General features: G+C 41.7%; 1 pseudogene; it reads right to left on the bottom strand.

Moving 5' to 3' along the window:
• Positions 1-1110: 1110 nt before the first annotated feature.
• On the bottom strand, positions 1111-1868 carry LOC122342800 (annotated as a pseudogene).
• Positions 1869-19664: the final 17796 nt, after the last annotated feature.

Genomic DNA, 19664 nt, shown 5'->3' with positions numbered 1-19664 from the left:
AGAAAATGTTACTTTCAAGAAATGCAGAAACACACGTGCGACAGTGACACGCGTCTACACGGACACCGTCTGGGCTACTCGATCAAAAATCTGGAAAAGAGATTTTTCAAGTCATGGAATTAAAGAAAAATGGAAGTCATGGGAAAGTGACTGGCGATTTAACTTTATCGGAAGTGATTATTTCTAGATATTTTCATGAAAATCTATTGCCAGCCAAAATAAAATTCAAATCAAATCAAATGTTTTGGTTAAAAAATTTTTTACATCAAATATGAATCTCATTCGGTCATTGCAGATTTGATAATGTTTGACAGTTAATTGGAAAAAATAATAATTACCAAAAAAATTATATCGAAATAAAAAAACTACGTAAAAATTTATGTTATTATAGTAAAAATTAAATGGCAATTAAACAGCATTAAATTAAGACAAAAGTGAATTTTTAATATGTCAAAATGTGTACAAATTCCTGGAAATATGAAGGACAAATAGCTGCAATTCATTCTGTCAAGCTGATATTTTCCATTTCTGTTTTCCACGACAATGGTTTTATTAACACTATTGAATATTATTGTGTTTTTGCTAACAACTTCGTTCACTCATTTTGTTGAAATCAAAAAATTGAATTTACGTCAAATCAATTATTTGCTCAAAGTTGAAAAAAGTTAAACATTTTAAAAATTAAATAATAAATATACTTAACCTACATTTGGATTCCCCTGAAAATAACATCATTTTAATTAACAGATTTCTTAAATTTCAACCTGCAGCTCTACAGTCACGCTTCCAGACTCAATGTGAGCGGGTGACTCGGTTGCGACCGTCTCGGGTGTAGGCGCGGTGCAAGTCACGAAACAGAGTGAAGAGCTAAAGTGTTTGGCAGTGCAAAAAAACTGCAAAATTAAAGCAGTCACTAGTTCAGTGTATATTCATATATATTTATATGTATATATATTAAGGACAATTATACAAAAAAAAAAAGTACTTACATCATTTTCAGTCTCGTTACCTTCTTTAAAGAGAGCAACACGGTGGTAATCAAAGTATTTACACAGTAAGACAAAAGCATGTGCTTCTAGAGTACAATACAGTACTAGGCGCGGGACTCCCTCAGCGGTGGGATCGATGGCGTGTAGTTGAACATTTCCCGCGTATGGTGCTAAGCGGCGACGGCTCCAGTTCGATGCGTGCACTGCGTGCTCGTTGTATGCGTCGCTGGCGTGGCGAGTCTGTGCGCGGCGATCCGCGGGCGTCCGGCGCGCAGCAGCAGCAACACTCCAGAAAGGCACGGCGAAGGGTCTGCAGAGGCACAGCAGGAGCACCGGCGTGGCGGCGCGCGCCAGGAACAGCAGCAGCTGACTGAGCAGGTGCAACAGCGCCATGGTGCTCTGAGGGCGCCGGCGCCATATGCGCCCGAAACCATGTTGCACCGCGTTCTCGGGGAACCCGCGCCGCGCGCCGTGAGGCGATCGCCAGCGCCACCACGTGCAGTTCATCTGGCTTTCCAGTCGGATCTGTTTCTTGTTGCCTCTGGCGCGGCGGCGTTGTAGACGGATTCGCCAGCGATGCCACCGAGCTGCCCGATGGTGAAGGCGTGGGCAGGCAGAAGTAACGGCCGAAGCACCACCAGAGACGGCGCGCCGTTAGGTCAGGCCCAGCCGCGTTACAGCGTGTCGGGGAGGGGCGTGGAGATGCCTGGATCAGGCAGCGTTCGGACGCCCGGCTCGTCCTCGCCCGTTTTCTGACACCAGCTGGCGGATCAGGAGCTCGGGGAGGCGAGGGCAAGGCGCCCCCGATCAGATGGCAACCAGCTTGGCGGTGGAAGTGCAGTTCTCGATCATCTCGTAGTACATCTGAGCGTTGGTGGCGCGTGGCGATGGTCGATGCAGGAGGCGCGCCAAGATGAGGGTGAAAGGTGGTCACGCGCCGAGAGCGCCACCTGGACAAATGCAAAAACAAAGCGCGCTTAGATTTATAAAGGGGGTGGCAAAGTGCTGGTGCTTACGCTATCAAACTCAAATATATATACTTTTTGTCGTACAAAAATTGATATAACAGCGAGTACACCATGATTTTGGCTTTCCAGATTTTGGCTCGTACTGAATCACTTCTATGCGCCTATAATACGTGTTTATATTTCAGACTATTTAGACTGGTTTTGAGAGCAGCCCGGTACCTTCTTGATTAAATCATAGACATCATCAGAAAAAGTAGCTCCGGCTACAACGTTCTTCTGCAAGATGCACACAGTCCTGTTTATTAACTTACATAAACGTCAAAGTTATGGACTGTAGCTTTAAATTCACATAGCAAATATGGAAAATAGTGGCATAATTTTTGGCAAAGTATATCTGCTACCCTACTGCTGTAGTTGTAGATTATTGCTGCTGGCTGCTGCAGCAAACCACTGGAGCTGCTGCCAATGTATATGGTTATACAGTGCTGTAGTATTTAAAACAAACTGCTGCTGCTGAAATAGCATATAAAATAAACCGTAGCAGACCTATACAAGTGGAGCTGGGAAGGTGGAGGTTTCAGAGAATCTGAAAGCACACAGCAAGAATCTCTAGTGGATGCTAGCCAGCCATATAAATACAAGAGCAGGAAGCTCACTGCCTCCATGAGTTTTATACTACACCTAAACCTACACCCTTATGAAACTGTGCAGTTTTAGATTTTCAAAAACAAACAAAATCATTTAGTAATATGTTTTTAAGCCTTTTGAACTATAGTGGCATTGGCAGTGTCACTCATAAGCCACCTTTAAATTTGCAATACCTCTGTCATACCCATGCCATTAAATAAATTGGTGTCCCATACACCACACATCAAACCACCCACTCACTAACACACACACACACACACACACACACAGAGACACCCAATTTACAGGAGGCAGCATTATATTTAGTATGCAGTAACCATGCAGCTAACCAATTGCTAACTAAATAACCATTTAGTTTTCTAAATAAAAACAACGTTGAAAACCGCGACATTTCTTTGTTATTTTATCAGCTGTCAAAGTCGGCATCATGCCAACCCTGTTTGCGATGTCTTTGAGAGCTGCGTTATGTATCAGTAAGTCTAGTGTAAATGGTGTAAGGCCAGTGGCGTAAACAACCGCTTGAAGGAAAGTCTGAATTATATCAGGCATCTCGCTGGACCCAATCCTACAGCTGGGAGACCTTCTCCTAATAATCATTCAGCACATAGCAGCAGGTTCGCGAGCGAGTAACAAACAGCTCTGGTTTTTACAGACTTTTATTGTGACAGACCAGTCACGCCTCTGCAGAGGCCCGACAATTAATTCAGCCTGGACAGAGGAAGGCCTAAAACTCTCCCAACGCACCCTTCCCACTGCGAAGCAGGACATTCCTGCGTGACTATTGCCACCATACTCAGGTGGGTGAAATGAAAGAGTGTTTACAGAATGACACAAAAGGAAACAACTGCAATGAATGAGAGACAACTGGAGAAGCTTCTTGGCAGCGTTCGAGGGCGCTGCGTCTGCTGCGGATGATGCGAAACCAAATGAAAAAGAGCCAACTAAGTGTTTGTCTTCATTATCATAATTACAGAGCAATCAGGCACATCAGCATCAAGGAGGAACAATTAGCGGAGCGGCGGCATGCGGTTGTGCATCGCGTACGGCTAAATGAAAACTAGATCCGCCTCTTTCATCTCCAAAGCTGATCGTTGAGATCCTTTATCATTTGTGACAAAGCAGACTGTTCAGAATCCATTATGGACCATTGTATCCATTAAGACGCTATAATGGTGCTATATTTACTTTATAGGTGTGAAATGCATCCATCCTGCCCCATTATTCGCTCAAGCATACGTTCACTGCGCAGGAGAGTTATTTCTCGCAGGACGAGCAAGTCAGAAAAGTGGACTGCAAACTACGCTGGCTTCCCTGTGTGTTTTCTGGGCCATACAAGTTTCTGAAAAAGCGGTAATTCCAACTGGTTTTGGCCCTTTCTTCACACAACCTTGCGAGAGCATTAGAAGGACTCACGAAATGGCATTGTAGCTTGTAAGTTAGATTCATTTCTGTGAATCAGTTCATCAGTTGATTCAATGAATCAATTTAAAACAACAAAAATTAAACGAGTAGATTTGCTTAAACTTTTTTCCTGAAAGAGCAAATGAGAATATATACACACCGTGTCGGGGTTAGCTTATACCATTCATTCCTTAGGCTCCAAACAGGCATGAACACTTCAAGTTTTTCTAGTTTTTAGTTACACGAAGTAAGTATGGTGAAACAAAATAAAACAATTCAAGATAAAAGATGATAAATATAACGTATGGCTGAAGAGCATGACCTCTCATACATCAATACCATAGACATACATTATTAAAATAAAGGTAAAAAAATTCCTGGATGGCAAATCAAATAAATTCAAAGTCAAGCCCACAGGCTGTAGATTCATGTGATCATGTGGTTAGAAGCTCACTTTCCCTACCTTTCACAGTAATCAAATTTAAGGTCTCTCTTGTCTCCTCACCTCACGCTCTGGAAACCCGACCAGTCTCTCTCTCTCTCTCTCTCGGTCTGATCTCACATTCACATGCGTTTGGAGGCATTTTCTAGCTCACACAGGTTTCCTAGCAGCAGGTGATGATAAGCGTTAGCTGCAATGGTCTTTACTAAACTGGCTCATTAAATTCTCTGATTAAGAGGCTCTCACTCCCCGATGGAGGTGCTGGTTATTAATCTGGTTTAAGCGGCTGCTTTTAGACAGAGTGGACTGCAGGGCCATTGTTGGAGCTACCCGAACCAGCCAGGGACAGCAATAATTCTTTGCATTGACAAATGGGATGCACCGAGGCATGGTCAGGCTAGAAGCAAAAAAGCTATTAGAGGAATATTATTACTATATGATGACCACAGAATGAAACAAATACATATACAGCCACATAAATTCAGAGCATTAGAAGAGTGCAGATTAGCCTGGATCAAAACAAGCACACAAAGTGGATTAATAATGAAGAGAAATCTAACAAAAACCTGCTAATGAATGCAAATCCAATAATATTAGATCAAATTAAATGCATCTTACGCTTTTACAAGCTGTGTTTCATAAAATAAAATAAAATAAAATAAAATACAATTAAATTAAACTAACTTGGTAGCACTATAAACAAGCAGTTTGGAGAATGGTGCAAATAAAATATAATTGAAAATTATATCATTAAAAAGAAAGTTACTAATAGAATATAGCTAACAAAATCTGGCACTCCAAACAATAAATTTAAAAGCAATACTTTGAATGAAACAAATAGTCATGTTGGCTAAGTGTATTTGTAGAATGAATGGAAATAAAATAAATGACTTGGAAAGATTTAAGTGGTGTCTGCTAGATCAACATACCACCATGATGCTAAGGTTGTATCCAGCTTCTCCTAAAACATCCAGAATGTTATCATATGTCAAGTATGACAGTGGTAGGACGCCGAAGCCGACAGCTTTCGTCAGATACTCATCTGAACTATGTCTGCTCAGACGCAACAAGCGTCTTCCCTGCAATCTGAAAGTTGTGACTGATGCAATCTCCAAAACCCAGCGCTAATGTCAAACATGTTGGCGAACATCACACTGATATCGCTTCTCAGATGCGCCTCGACGCACACTAGAAATGTCAGACTCACGAAACAAACTCATCGATCAGACAAGCCCAACTGCACCGCTGAACTTGCCTGCAGTGGAGCAAAACTTCAACAATACACTTTCCACCCTTGAGCAGCAGCTCTCCGCAGAGACGGCACTGCCATGGACGCCGGTGAAGTGAAAAGTGTCTGGTCTGGATAAACTCCCAGCTCATTTTTAACTATCACGCACTGCGCACGGCGTGTGTGTGTGTGTGGAGAATTTGAGCCGGAGGCGCTTTTCTCCTGTGGAGCACTCTGCCCTCAGACTGGCTTTCACTTGACACTTACTTTAGACAGTCGCCGCATCAGCATTCGCAGAAGGTCGAGGGACGGGCATGCACGCATGCACAGTGGCTCGCTCCTACCGCTTCGCCATCGTCAGGCCTGAGCCTCCCGGCCTTCTCTGCCTGTCCCATACAATCGCTGCAGGACTCTCCAAAACCCCTTACACCTCTCCACGCTCACGTCTACTCTACAGGCAATGGATGAGAGTCTCACTAAAGCCTCTTTGGCGAGATTGTCTAATCGGTGGCCATCTTGGTGACGCCCTGGGACAGCTATTCGAAAACAAAGATAGCCTCCTTTCTGCCTGAATGGAGGAAGGCTAGACTGGGGCCCACATCCTTTGGAAAAATACGAGGCATTTGATACTAATATGTACCTTTTGTAGGTACTTGATACACTTTTAAAAGGTACTCATACAGCAATAACAAATACAGCAAATGTAATTATTGCCTCACATGAAATTAAAGACTCAAGGTACAAAGCTAAGGTTATCTGAAATTGTATTAACTCTAAATCTAAATCCAATAGTAAGCAAATACAAATGGAAGCCTCTGTCTTTAAGGAATACTGAAGAGAGAGTCAAATAAATGTATATGAACATTTGTAAAGAAGAAAGAATGGTTCCAACCATGGAAGCCAGTGTACTGTTTAGTTACTCACATCTCTTCAAAAAATATCTCTTTGGGCTTGGCTAGAAGAAACTTCCCACAGAAAGTCTGCAAAGTTCCATCCCTTTAAGACCAAACAGACTGTTCAGGCACTAAGATATTCTTCTTTCCGATTACTGTGAATGTAAAGGCACTGTCTTTACGTTAAATGAATCGCTTTATAATTGAATAAATGAAAATGCAGAATGAACTGACTTTATTAGGAGAAAGAAACTGAACTAGACAAATCCAAATCTAGGTAAACTGCACAATAAAATAAAGTTAGCATATCTTAAAATCCCATATTTTACTTCATGCATAATTGAATATTTTCTCATTTGATTTTAAGGAGAAATATGACCTAGATGTGTTTTTGCAGGAGGCTCCCACCAGGACAGGTCGCGCTATAAAATGTCTACAATTATTTGACACTGGAAGGCGCAGTGTGGCTGAGAGCTGCTGAAACTGGTAGGAGGAGACGCTGCTGCAGATTTCACCTGGCAACGCTGCTGCAAACCAGGCATACAACATGCATGGAGTGCAGAGGCCGTGGTGCAGGCGTCCGAGGCAGGGGTGGGAAGATCTTTTGCATGAGCACTGACGCCATTCTCCAAACAAGACCCAGTTACTAATGATGCCTTAACGCTGCTCAAAGCGGAAAACTAGACTTTGCAATGTATGTGAAGAACACAAAAGATGATATCTTAGAAACGACGTGGGCCAAAATGCACAATACTGGGATTAATACCAAAAAAACTGTAGGCCTCTAATCTAGATTTTTTTTTAATATTTAGATTTAACATGATTTGTATAAATGCATTTCAAAATACAGTAATTTAAATCAATCAAATAGATACATAATTTTTTTTTTTTTTTTTTTTGAGTGCAGAAATCTACTGTTTGTCATTCATTCAAGTTTATGTCTATTCAAATTTTTCTTTATAACTTTTTTTGGTAATTTTCTGAAACATCTCTCTCCTGTCCTACAAAGGAAAGAAATTCAAATACTTGAATGTAATAAAGTTTCTTCTATGGATTTTTTTTTTCTATCATCCGGCATGCAACATTCAACACTCGTCATGAATGAACGTGAACCACATTCAATGTACTGCACGACTTGACAGGTGAACTGGCCCAGCAGCCAGGAAAGCAAACCAGGAGCTCGTGAAATGCAACATGAGCGGCAGGCAAACAAGAGCAGAGCAAAGTCCCAAGAAATAGGTTAACAGAAGAGCATTCGAGATGCCTCATGTAGCAGTTGGTGGTAATACCACACACATTATTGCCATGTTCTGCTATTCTACGGAAGTAAATGAGGATGGAACGATGGTGATCGCGTAAGACGCCCCATACGCCCGCTGAGGATGCAGAAAGGGGTTGTGAAAACTCACTCTCTCGCCTCGCGACGAGGGCTATCGGAGCTCACCACGGTCATCATCTATCTGTTTGGTGTGGAATCTGCATATCTGCAGGAGGGCTGCAATCGTGGAAATCAGTGAGGTGAGCTTAGAGTTTGGGCACGCCCTACATGGATAAAGAGGATGTTGTGGGCGTTATAATAAGTTTCCTGACTGGTGGCCAATGGGGCACACTATCCTGGCTCCTTTTCAAGCTCTTAAACGCTCTTGTGTGTTCTGCGCCTCTTTGCGTCTGTGGTTTCTTTTTCTCGCCTGCTTGTTGAATGCAGCTTAGAGTTATTGTGTCCAGCAAACTGTTCCTTTTAGCGGCAGGCATTCATGTCAGTCTAACTTTTTCCTTTTGCGTCGCTGAGACGCTTATGTAGGTCCGCAGTACTTCGTGACTGGCAGCGCGTTCTGTCTGACAAGAGACGTCTGTATCCGTACCGCTTCCTCTCCGCTTCAAAAAGCAGCCAGAGGGCAAAGCACTGCTAGCGCGTGGCCTCTGGCCCGTTTGATGTCAGTTGCCTGATGCTCTCGCAGGGTGCGTGGCACTGGGGCTTGCATCACGAAGAGTGACTGGTTTCAGTGCGTTGCTACGGCTTTCTGCAACAAAACACGTGCAATCGGTGAATGAAAAGATTTGTTCTTGGAAAAGCAGCAGCCTGTGATCTTCACTGAGCCAAATAAAAGGCTCGGAGATGTTAGGGAAAGCGCCTTCCGCGTGGTGTGTATCAGAAGTGAACGCGCGCCGTTTTTCCTAGATTCATTGTTAAAGGAAAAGGATGCGCGAGCGATCGCAGGAGGCTAATTAGGATCCATGCAATGACTTTTCCCGCTACATCCACTCTCGGCTGCTGTGCAACAAAGCACTCTCGAGATTCTTTGCGATCCTCGTCTTAAAGTGGCAGAAAGATGAGATCTCCTGCAAACGGCATCATTCTCGCGTTTTGCTCGCGCATCCCAGCCAGCCGCAGGAGCGGTCGCATCTCTGGCCCTATTAAGGCGGCACCCGACTGTCCTGCGCCTCCTGCCAGGCGCGTGAGGCGAGCCGCCGCGAGGAACGAGGAGGAGGAGTGGAGAGCCGTAAGAAAATGGACGGACTTCCCCTTCCTGGCGGATAACCTTGTTCTGGCTGCCGGATCCATCAGCATCAGCTTCTCGGACCACCGCAGCTGGAGGCGACTCCCGCCCGCCCGTGGCGTAGCATATTCTTCCATTACTGCCGCGTAATTATGCACAACAGAATCATAATCCGATCTGGGGTCTGGCGAGTAAATACGGGCGATACGTGTTCAATTACAGCTGCGGTCACAGTAACATGCAGGGAAAAAGTGCAACTGCAAATAATCTGAATACGAGCTATGACGGAATAAATGGGCGAAAGATTATGATTTGCGGTTCTATACGCAGATTATGGTGCATGGCCACAACAAAAATGAATGACGAGATGCTGTCATGATAATGAATGAACTGTACATGCAAACGTGTAAATAAATGTCTAAAACAAGATTGCTGATATTAATAAGGGCTGCGCATTGCAGCAATGATTACAATCATGGCCAATAAACGTATGAAAGAATAGTGATCATTAATATATACTGAGTCATCATAGTTATATTTGCAGTTCTGAACATGCAACTGCACAGTTGATAGTAAATAGAGAAAAACGCTTATTTATGAATTGGCAGATCATTGGCAATGCAGTGCAAATGACAATCAGATGTTCATGTGGGGCCTGCATCTGTTAGTTTCTAGGGCCTATGCTTTTGGGACGCATTGGTGTGTCAAACAGGTTTCTCTGCCTGTGGCAATGTCACAACAGACAAAGCACTCTGAGCGAAGGGCAAGAGCTGACTGTTTCCTGCCGGACAGAAACTTGGGCTTAGAGACGCACGCTCACAAACACCTAAACAGCCTTTCATTGCCTTGCAAAATATAAGTGATTATGTGGAACGCCTTATTTAGCATCAGACATGGCTTAGCTTCTTTGTTCCATCAGGTCCAAAGTTTCATTCTAAGTCTCATGGCTGGCCAAAGCCTGGCTGAATATTTGAAGGTAAAAGAGGAAGGCCAGGTGCAGAACACAAGCTACTGCTGGTACAGCCTCGAGAGAACGATGCCCGTTGCAATCTAAGCATGGGGTTCAAAACGCTAAATAGTCAGCCGTGAGCGCGAAGGTCAGATATCTGACAAAAACCGGAAGCTGAGACTGAAAATGTTTTGGTGGAAATGGAACTAATGGAATCGACTCTTAAATGATCGCAGTAAGTATGATGAGCTTAGATGTTTGAGATGATTATATTTGTGAAAAATGTTTACACTTCAGGCTTTACATCTCTAAAATATAAACACTCTACCATTTGGCCTCTTTTGGTGCCCTCCTAATAAATACTGCAGTGATTATTTCCAACTGGGAAATGCCAGAAAAAAAATTTATGATAAATCTGGTACTGAAAAATTATGCATTTTTGAAATCTTTAACATAAAATATATTAGGCCCTGTCTAAATGCAGCATTTTATGTTGTTCAAGCATACATTTTAACCCAAACTTAGATGAAAAGCATAAAAATACACTTCACTTGCACAACACATACATACACACACACACACACACACACTGGCTGCCACATCACATATGATATATGTGCAACATCATTTGGACTGCATTATTATAACAAAAGTAATGTTTATAATGCATATGCTTTCTGATGAGGTTGATATTACTTCCCAAATCAAGGATATGATACAGACTCAAAAGCATTATAAACACAGGATGTTCATGTATCACTACAACTGGGGCGTGGATATCAGGAGTGTGATAGATATTGCGGCACTCCAGTGCCACCTGGCGGTGTAAAAAGAGTATTGGTATAAACAAAAATAAAATCAGCGCGAGAACAGACTCTGGCCCAAAATCGCCTGAAGACGGGTGTACTGCACGTCCAAAGTACAGTGAACCTACTAAGCAGTATAAAGCGTACCGCTGTGACTCACTGAGGGAATGAAGCTCGAGCAACCTGAGCGATACTGCAGATTACCGTGATCAATCACCGTTGCCCACGAGCGCCGATGATAAAATGACTTTATCTCCGAACAAGCACCGGCAATATCTCACTGCTAATGCCATGCACAAAAATCATAGATAGAGTTAGAAGGAATCAACTAATCAACTCATTAAAAGTTATTTAAGTAAGTACATTATCTGAAAGTGAAGTCAGCGTCGCCTAAAAACTATCGCAATCCTTTTCTTTCTTTAGAACGCAGGACGCCTAGCAAAACTGGCCCATAGATTTCCTTGCTTTTATATACGATATAAGTTCCTGGGCGTCAGCATCAAGCTCCATACAATACTAATAGTTCAAATTGATGCCACATGACCACTCATACTGGCCAAAGTAGAGGTCCTAGTGTGCCTTCATTCAATTCTCTACAATAGGATAGGAAGATCGATCAATGTAGAGAAGCATGTAGATGACAGCAGTTAGTGGTGAGTGCAGCGCGAGTTTAATGGAAGAGGATCATTGGTAAATGGCCTCTTTGATTGCTCTGATGACTCCAGATCCTCCTTTCCCAAAATGCACTGACTGAACCGAGCACAAATGTTATTCGAAAGCAAATAACAAAAGAGAAACATGCAACTTTATACCAAAAATGGGATTAGAATAAATAAATGAATGCTAGTATAAATGTGCTGGTATTATGGTGTTTTGTGCCATCGCTGGCAGTTTGAGATCCCGTGCTTTGATAACTAAGTAAAGCTGCCAGGTGCCTCTAGATACGCCATCAGATCAAGTATGATATTCTGATGTCAATGCCCCCAAGTGGAGGGCTGGATCTAATAGGCTATAACAGTCTGAGCAGCTAAGTACCCTAAAACCACGTAAGAACCTTTTTTATACACATGCAACCCTTCCACTAAAATAGTTTTTTGTAAATGGAAAGTTCTTAAAATCTTAAAACTAAATAAATACATTTCTTTGTATAGAATGCTTCTACTGAAAGGTTCTTTTAGGACCCATAAATGGTTCTACCTATGGCACTGGTGCAAACTTTGGAACCTTATTTTGGCGGCAAAGGTTCCGTGGATGATGAAGGCCCTTCCTATTCTAGGCTGACCCACTTATTTAAATGAGTTCGTAGCCCGTTCATAGTAAATAAGAGGCGCATGTGACGCTATTTAAGAGAGTAGTTGAGGGCAGTGTAATTTTGTAATTATTGTCCATTAAATTGATGAGGCTTTGAAATGCTTTGCATAGCAGGATCATGAGAAGCACACTTTATACAAAACTTAATCATCAGACTGAGGTTACCCATCGCTGGAGTCGTATTTCTGCATCAATTTGATGTGCTAGATATCCATATTGTTCATTTACCTCATTCTGGTAGTAATCATTATAATACTTCTGATGCCACACCTCGCGACATACTGATTCGACGCAAAATATATAGAGAAACACGCATCTATTCAATAAGCATACAAGCTTGTTCCAAAGCCATTTGGAGCGCCTGCTGAGAGAATTCGTACAGGATATAAATAGAAAAAAAGCCAGTTATTTCAACATAACTCATTACTAAGACTTCTTTGAAAAGAGCGATAAAAACATTCTAATTCTCTCAAGCAATATGCTTTTACATGAAGATGAAATAATTGTCTTGAAGGGATAATTCTGCCAGCATTTGCAGTCTAATTAAGTGCATGATACAACAGGCTAAAACAGGCCGAGTGGCTGAAGACAGAGGGAGAAACATATAGCCCTGCACATATTTCAGTGAATGTCTCCCACCTCTATCAGCTACAGACAAAGCTACAGTATAACCCTGCCCGCTATAAAGTATAGTCCAACTTTCTTTTATAGCTCTGACAGGAGCGTGTGCTGCAAGCGTCTCAAGTGTAAACGTAATAGAGCTGCCTAGTACACTGTAAAAGAAAATCATTTACAGTAAAACATGAGAGCAGACACTGATAACTTGGTTTTTCGGCACTTGAAGAAATGTAATGGTCACATGAATGCACATATATTTACTTCGATGATATGAAGTGTAATATAAAACACATATTAATATTGATACAATATGTATGTAATCACAATAATAAATAAGAAAATTTAAAATGCAAATATGTGAGCTAATATTAATATGAATACTTAATATAAATATGGTCAAATGTTTTATTACGCCAAACAATATAGTGTTAGGGAATGTATATGATATGCCTCCCAAGTTTCATTTAATATAATAACAGTCCATGATATATGAACTAAATGACACTTATTAAGATGGTTTTAATGTGCATTTTTAATAGCTTATATTTAGTTTCAGTAATTTCACTTACTGTACCCAGAAGGTAATTGAATATGTTATTTACTGATAAATTTTTTAAAAGAAAGAAAATATGCATCATTTTTGCATATATATATATATATATATATATATATATATATATATATAAATGATGCATATATATATATATATATATATATATATATATATATATATATATATATATATAAACACATCCTCACACACAAAAACACATTATTTTAACATTTATATGTTTACTGTATCGCTTTTACAGCCCTCCTCCTAAGAGAACCTGTATTTTTTAATTTGGCCACATGATGGAGCTCTCATTGGTCAGATCTTCAAGTTTCATACCTGAAGATCTGATACTCTCTTTACAAGACTGCAACTTCGCTTCTAATCTTATCATCTCAGCTGACTGTAGGCCTTTATAAAGGAGAAAAAAAGACAGCATTGCACTTATATGGTCTCTCATTACAGGGCTATGCAATCATGAGGCTGAAGTCGAGCCAGGAGGCTTAGGAGCGTGCTACAGTCAGACAGGAAGCTCATGAATACCAGGTTTGCAGGTTTGACCTGCAGACAGCGCTGGAAGGATGATATACACACACACACACACTGATACTGGAGATGAGCCCAGAGGACGACTGGAGCCACTGAGCCTCCCCTCCTGTGACCAAAAAAAAAACCCATCTGCTGTAGATCATCCACTTCTGATTATGACTTCACGGCTCGGATACATCAACCTCCGTGACCAAACATTGATCAAACATTCGCTTTCCAAACTGAATTAAATGGGTGCTTTGGTGGTTCCAACGCTGTTTAATTTACGACTACGTCAACCTGGAAAGAAAAAACTAAAAACGGCACCGTCTGATATTCTGAGTTCGTTGAAATTGTACTACCTGGAAATGTAAATTCGAAGCCGAGTGCACAGGCGCATCATCTATGCCAGTAGCACAAACAGTGTGGACGGGTTAGGCAACGAATGGTATAAATTATGGGACAATCAATCCTCAACATAAGTACAAGAAGATAAATGGCGCTTGTCTTAGCAGCATCAAACTAAGCAGTGACAAAGTAGATGGGCAAGACTAAGCGGATCAAAACAAGATATTTACTGGGGATTATTGAACGGGTTCCTGGCGCTAATGAGACGGCAATAAATACACTGGAAACATCCTCCGAGGAATAATTCATCCATACGTCAGAAGCCGTAAACGCAAACAATTCATCAACACTGAAGGAAAAAATTCACTGGCGTTTGATAGAAAAATAACAAAAAGAAAACAAAAATAATTTAAATGAAAACGTGGCGATTATGCAATAGCCTCTTATAAGGAAAGCAGACACCATATGATTTGTTATATAAATCATAACTTTTTGCAGTAAGCCTCCCTTGTCATATTTCATAAAGTATGCCAGCGATGGCAAAAACGCTGCCTCATACCGGCTTAGTACTTGCTCCTATTCTGGATTCAGTTTAAAGTAAAACTGTTGATTGGAGAGAAAAAGGGAGCTGAGGAAAGAGGCGGTATGAGGAATAAGGAAGACGAGATGAGGGAGATTCGCAGCGTACACTCTGTACCGCCTTCAGCTGTGATGTCAGGAAAGTTTGGCTTTAACTTTCTGAATAACTACAATTTTAATGCCACCAATAAATTAAGTTTCTATGCTACGTACGTACGACTCAAGATAGAGAATTACCAACGCGACGTGACGGGCAGCTTTGCACCGCTTTGCCCAAACGTAAAAGTCGAGATCAAAAATCTCCTCATTAAAGTCTCTGTCGCACACTCTAAGACAACGGATTGAGGATTCTGATCCATGCAAGACAAAAAGCACGACATAAATTATTTAAGTACATTCTAAGGCGCTTGTTTGGATTTATTTTTTACCCCCTAAAGGTCTATTCAAACTGACAGCAAAGCGCTTGCTGCTTTAATAAATGAGTTTGGCTGAAGTTTTGCGCGCGCTTCGCGTTTGGTATACTGTACACTGACTTCTGTAGTGATAAGAGACTACGGACGCCAAGACAAGACTAAGGGAAAGTGAAAAAAGAAAGAAAAGTAATTCAGAAAGCATCTGACTTTAGTGAGGTTTTAAGGTTTGAAATCAAATAAGAGCACGGGATATGCTGACTTTAAGATACTTAAGAGTAAAGAAACAGACAAATCAAAGTGAGATGGTACATAGCTAGATCTGCAGGATCATTTGGGGTCGATCTTACTAGAGACATAAATAAATGCCAGCAACAAAAATGGGGCAGATCTACACAATATATTTAGCGTAAAGTGTAAAAATGCATAGAGATGGAAAAAGTGATCACCCAAAGAACTGGGTAGCGCTTGCAGAAACGATGTGTCATTTGCTATAAAACACGCAAGCATGACAGCATGGTAAATGAAAAAATAAAGAATGTGTGTGTGTGTAGAGCAGAGAGATGAAAGAGATAGAGAACTGTAGTGTGCATCCAATAAATCTTCAGAAGACTGTGTGGTTACATCTAGAGGCCGCCCCGCTTCCTCCTCAAAATAAAGGTTTTTTGTCTTTTCCTGATTTAGAGTTGCTCGATTGGTCCTGGGAATCGCTGGTTAGAAATGTTTAAGCTAAACGAGCACTTGAGAGGGATCTTCAAATCTTGCTTCAGATACTGCTGTCTTTAAAATAAAAATCTAAGACGCTTAGCGATGCAGTTCTGGGACAATTCTGCTTCTCATGTGGGTTTTAAGTAAATACTTTTATCCAATATTTATTATATATATATGTACAAACGTGTACAGCATAAGTAATATGAATTAAATATAGACAATGTCATATTTCTCCAAATTGGGTACCAATGACAGGATTTGACTTGACTTGATAATCTCTGTAATCTTAGGCCTCTGTGCCCATCAGCTGCAGCCCGGGGGCTTTCTAAGTGAGGATTATGGATACTTGATTGGGCAGGCAATGACCCAAAGCCTCAGGCTGAGCCTGCTGCGAGTAGCGTCCGTCTAATTCAACCTCTGATCCAAAGCTCAGACAGAAGATCGGGCCAAGAGACGTAATTTGATATCTCTCTGATAGATCGGACCACGCCATCTAACGCCTCAATGCTATAATTTGATGAAATGGTTCCAGACTTCCAACGCTTGATCAGCGCTTTTCGGCGCTTGTAAATAATGCAGTTTCTGTTATCTTGGCCTATAAAAAAAGAGCCATTTGTCGCACTGGCGTGTCTGACTTTATTATAAGTAGGGTTTTGGTGGGAAGGCTCATGGACTCCAAGCTGTCACAGATGGCACTGTGGCCCAGTGACAGATGCAGTGAACACATGAGTGTGCGAGAGAATGCAATTACAACTACTGGGGAAAGAATTAAGGGTAGAGGTAGAGCCTACACCGCTTGCAGTCTCGAGAGAGCCCACTTGTGTTTCAGCTTTAGTGTACTTTTTGCAGAGGCGATGGTGGAGGGAAGAGGCAGAGGCAAGAGAGAAAGAGAGAGACTTTCTGCAGCGCATGCTAGCTGACTAATAGGCTGCAGCATGCCTAAAGCGATGGCATTTGATGGCAGTAGAGGGAATGTGCACGCGCAGACAAAACTGACAAATAATACAAATAAGATCTTCTTAAGAGAAAGTCACTGCTATAATGCTAGACGCCAGCGCTGCATGTCCTCACAGGCACGTAGTGCTCATTGATTGCCGCGCCTGTAGCTATATATAGAGCATACATTTTCTTAGCGGAGGGCCTGTGCAAAGTTACATTAGTCTACCATCAACTCAGAACAGCCCACTGGATAAAGGAACCAGTGCAATAAGAAAAGCATCATCATGATAGAACGGTGAGTATGACACACTTTCTGGAGCACACATCTATGTTTCAACAACCTGCAGCGGCAACACAAAATCGAAATATTCAATCAACAACCCATTTTGACAAACGTTGGCCTGTTGTGCAGCAGAGCGAACACCTGGCTTCTCTGAGGCATCTTATCTGTTCCGTGTTGCTCTAAGACAGCTACACTCACTGCTGGTTGGCCTGAGATTGCTAAACAGCCAGAGGTTCAAATATTTTAACCTACTGCGGTTGCTGGTACTGGAGTCGTGCTAGGCATAGCATTTCTTAGGTGTTCACATTTGAAGTTGTTCTGCACAGATTCAAAATCATTCTGAGTGACTAAGCGCTTGCGTTTTTTCGAGTTGCAAGTGCATTGGCGCGCGTTAGTCGAAGATACTAGTTTGACGCTTGTGTGGTTGGTAGGTTGTTCTTGTATTTGCTGCAGGCGTGGTTTCTTTGATGAGCCGGAGTACTTTAAAATGTCACTATATGCTCTGGTAAAGGTGTTCAGGAGGAGCTTGTTTCAGATACTGATATGGTACTACTATGGTGTTCTATCTCTATGTTTTAATCACTATATGTTGTTTGGTGCATTGTGTATTCTAGAGGCCTGTAAAAGTGTTTTTCGCTCTGGCCAAAAGCGCCTTATACAGATGTCAGTGACTATCACATTACCATGGCTGTTGACGTCCTGATGGTATCACTATCGCTATGTGGGTTAAGTGTGGTGTCTTAGCAGCCTTGTATTGGTTGTTGTGGCTTGTTTAGGGCGCTTGCTTCAAAAACACTTTGGGACACTTTAAACTAAATTTAAGGTTTGTGACGACAATCCCTTGAAACTCCAAAGCATGAGCAACAGTAACAGTAACCAGCAATATGATGCTTTAACTTACCAAACGTCTGATGAGAGTGCGTACGTGCTACGCTGAGAGCTTGCAGACAGGAGAATGATAGCACTGGCGTTGTGGTGTGTGGCTTTAGTCTGTCTGGCTGTTAGCGTATAAGGCGGCTAACAGCAGCATGACAGAATCAGAGTGGCGTGGTGTCACATATATCATTAATCTTGCATTGTGAAGCCCTCTTGCACTTACTGATGCACACAGTGGCGACCTGCCAAATTCATCAACCGTTTGGCAACAAACCCTGTTTACTGGGATAGAATAGCATGTTTTGAGCTTTCATGTAACATGTATAGATTCCAATCGTGGGGAAAAGATGGTAAAAGACGGCACGTGTCCTCAGCTGGGCCTTTAGTGGTTTCCAGTTACCTGTGGCCAGAGTTCACGTGGCGCGTTCGCAAAAGACAGCCAGGCCAATTTGTTCTGATCTTCTTCACCCGCTTTCTATCCTGCCAAAACCATCACACTTCTAGAAAGCCCAAGGTTGACTTGTATGAAAGTCTTTCGCAAAAATCAAGAAACGCAGATCGATCAACGAGGGTGTTTGTACAGGATGAGAAAAATGATAGAACGATACAACATTGGCGCGCCCTACAGCATGATTTCAACGTCATGTTATATCTGCCGTGATTCAATCCTGTTTACAGTTGTTTGTAAAAATGAGCTCCACTGCTACACCCATTTGTGTTCAGTGCGTTGAGTCTCCCATTCAGCATTTATGACACTTTGTTAATAAAAGAAATTACGGCTGAATAATGCAAATATGCAAAGACAGTGCATACTGGTATGAACATGCAAATGAATTATATATTCGTACTATACTGAATAATATGATGTATGCATATATATATATATATATATATATATATATATATATATATATATATATATATATATATATATATATAAAGGTTCCAGGTTGCAGGATTTAAAGGTGATAAGGTGTGAGGCAGGGCTTACTCTTCTGGAGTCTAGCTCCAACCCATAAGAAATCCTAAAGACTTTGATTAGCTGGTCTGGTGTGGTATTTGAGATTAGAGTTGTTTCAACATAGGCGGACCTGGGCCATACACTTTGGCCAAGATGAGGTGCAATATGGGTAAGATAAGGGATGTTTCTAGTAATGCTTAATGGTGGTTGTCGTGTTATACTGATCAACATAATTACAGAAATTAATTGCAGAAAAATGTAATTACATGCAGGTACAATGCAAATATGATGTGCACAATAACTGCATTCACACCTATTTAAATCACTGCAGGTGCATAAAGGGTCCTTAAAGAAGCCATAATTTAAATAAATGATGATTAAAACAAGACCAAAACTCTTATGCAATATGACCTATTTCCTTGTAATCTCCTTTTTTTGTCTGGCTATGTAGAAATGCGAAATGACAGGTTTTCACGAGACTCCTAAGCACACGTGGCCCAGTGCATTAACCAGGAGTGACTCCAGTTCCAATCCTTTCCCATCATCCTTGTAACAGAGACTGACACTCAAAATACTCTGTAGTTCGCCTGCAATCATCTTGCACTGAGCTTATTTACAAAACACTCCCAGCGTAGGAGTCTCCTGGGCACACAGCGCTGGAGCACCGCCTCCGAACTGATGACTGACTGTGCACATGGATACTAAGGAGGGAAGCACGGGCCGCA

This window comes from Puntigrus tetrazona, chromosome 4 (genome assembly GCF_018831695.1).
Source record: "Puntigrus tetrazona isolate hp1 chromosome 4, ASM1883169v1, whole genome shotgun sequence".
NCBI lineage: Eukaryota > Metazoa > Chordata > Actinopteri > Cypriniformes > Cyprinidae > Puntigrus > Puntigrus tetrazona.
The sequence above is the reverse complement of the archived record's forward strand: the minus strand, read 5'-3'. Positions and strand labels throughout refer to the sequence as shown.